This window comes from Octopus bimaculoides, chromosome 2 (genome assembly GCF_001194135.2).
Source record: "Octopus bimaculoides isolate UCB-OBI-ISO-001 chromosome 2, ASM119413v2, whole genome shotgun sequence".
Lineage (NCBI taxonomy): Eukaryota > Metazoa > Mollusca > Cephalopoda > Octopoda > Octopodidae > Octopus > Octopus bimaculoides.
This window is the reverse complement of record NC_068982.1, coordinates 159,654,475-159,657,019: the sequence shown is the minus strand read 5'-3', so window position 1 is coordinate 159,657,019 and position 2,545 is coordinate 159,654,475. Positions and strand designations below refer to the sequence as shown.

The 2,545-nt window shown below is 37.2% G+C and overlaps 1 long non-coding RNA gene across 3 annotated transcripts in view; it reads left to right on the top strand.

Annotated features, from left to right (window-relative positions):
• The window catches only part of LOC128247044 (uncharacterized), a 117,129-nt gene that overhangs the window by 27,238 nt on the left and 87,346 nt on the right, over positions 1-2,545 (top strand). The gene's annotated exons all lie outside the window — the stretch shown is intronic.

The following is a 2,545-nucleotide window of genomic DNA, read 5'->3' as shown; positions in this document are numbered from 1 at the left end:
ATATATATATATATATATATATATATATATATATATAATACATTTCTAAATCTCTCAGAGATATTTATCCAGTAGCTACAAAATAAAGTGATGGTATGTTGTCAGCTTAATGCGAGAGTCCCCTGAATGAGAAGAATGCTACTGGTATTTAGCCCTAAGAAACACCGTTTCCTGCTAGCCTTCGCACATTTCCTGTGTCCGTTTGTTTACTAAGGGGAGATAAGCACCTCCACCCAGCAAAGCCAGCACCCATAGACTAGTTTCAGAGTCATTGCTCATCAGTCTGGAGTAGCAAGTCTTGCTAGCTTTTTTTCCTTTATTATAAGCATATAGCTCTTACCGAGAAGGGACAAACAAAGACAGACAACACAATACAATGGGGTACATGAAACGAAAATCGAATGGTTATGAATATAGTGATATAATGAAAAATGAAATGTCTTACTTGCCCCCATACACAAGCAATGTCATTTAACTGTTTATGCAATTCATGTTCGTGTACAGTTTGTGATTCTTCTTTTTTATTTTTTTTAAACACATTTCAAATTCACAAATTTTACTTACTTTTATATTCATCGACAAAGTATTGCACAATGTCTCTGATTGGCACCACTGGTAGCAGCTCATCACATTGAAACCACAGCTGCAACAATTCAATCCGCTCACCGATCACTTCTGCACTTTCTATCTGCATCTCCACCAAATTACCTTTTCTCTTTTTCAAAAAGCCAGCAGAAAAAGAGAAAAGACAATTTGGAGGAGTTTCAGATAGAAGGTGCAGAAGTAGCAAAAGAGAAAATTGCAGAAGAGAGATCAAATGAAAAAGAAAATATGCACAGAAGAAAGAAAGCAACAACGTGGAGCGGCAGTAAGATGGACACTCAAGTACCAGGAACATCGGAAGAGAGTGGAGATGGAAAGTGGAAGGAGGAGGCGAAAAGAAAGAATCTGACGAGAATGGTGGAATAAAAGAAGAGTATAGGAAGAGAGAAGAGGATTACGAAGTCGAAAAATGGCAGACGATGTAAGATAACGAGATGTGAATATACAGAGGACGAGAGGACGAATTTGCTGGAGAGTGACAGAGCGGATAAATTGAAAGAAGTGTTCGGTGAGCGGATTGAATTGACGAACGTGTGGTTTCAATGTGACGAGCTGTCACCAGTGGTGCCATTCGAGGATATTGTGCAATACTTTGTCGGTGAATATAAAAGTAAGTAAAATTTGTAAAATTGAAATGTGTTTTAAAAAATCCCAATAGAATGTAGACGGATATGAACTGCATAAACAGTTAAATGACACTACATGCGTATGGGGGCAAGTAAGACATTTCATACTTTCATTATACCACTATATTGATATCCATTCGATTTGAATTTTTCACATATCCCTTCTAGCGATAGATGTTAACCAGATATTGTGGAGATCCTATCTCTTGTGAGAATCTGTGGTCTAAGGCAAACGTGGTAATTGTAAAAATATGGAGAGTAATAATGGAGTGCTCAGGTCTGAGCGTTCTGCTTCATTTCTTGAATGCGCTACGAGGAGGTAAAAGAAATAATTGCATAATTATATTCATTGCAGAGTTTTGCATTGATTAACATTTCCAATTTTACAATACCAAGTTATTTGGAGGCAGAGTGTGTAAGAGAATAAATTTCTATGCTGTTTGAAGGAGGTTTTCACTTCGTAGCCAGCAGGTGTTTGCCGGATGCAAATACATAAATCAAGTTGTGTTAACATCTCTGTCACATTGCGTATTTGAACATTGTGAAACCTATTTTGCTTTCCAAAATTTGTATACATAACTGAGTAATTTCTCTGATGCGTAATCATTTAATGAACGGTACCTTTAGACATAAAACATATTTTCGTATCACGATTGATAGTGACATCACAGTATTATTAATGCCTGCAAAGCAACCAAACTTGTGAAAGGGGTTTATCATTAAGATGGAGGAAATGATTGGAAGATGTAGTCATGGCAATTACCATTTTCTTCATGAGAATGCTAGAGGCAACATGTACTCCATATAATGTTTAAAACATGTGTTAAAACACTGAAACTGTGACTGTTTCAAATACATTAGCAGAATGTTTTCAGTCTTGTCGTATGAGAAAATTAAGGCTGGTATATTTGATGGCTCCCAGATCAGGCGGCTACTCCTGGAAGATAACATTTTGGAGACCATTCTGGCGTTGAAAAACAAGTCTGGTATGATTTCGTTCAAGTTGTGTCTGATTTTCTGGAAAACAGGAAGTCAACAAAGCATGAAGGCATTCTTCAGACACTCCTAGCTAGTTATCGATCTCTGGGTTGGAACATGAGTATAAAAGTGCATTTCCCGCACAGTCATCTGGACTTCTCTGACAATCTTGGTTCAACAAGTGATGAGCATGGAGATATTTCCGACCAACACATTATGACCAGGGAGACCAGATATCAAGCGTGAGCAACACAAACACGAATACTGGTCAATGCTGATGTCTCGCGATGGAAATATCTATGTGGAGATGTGTAATCAAATATATATATATATATATA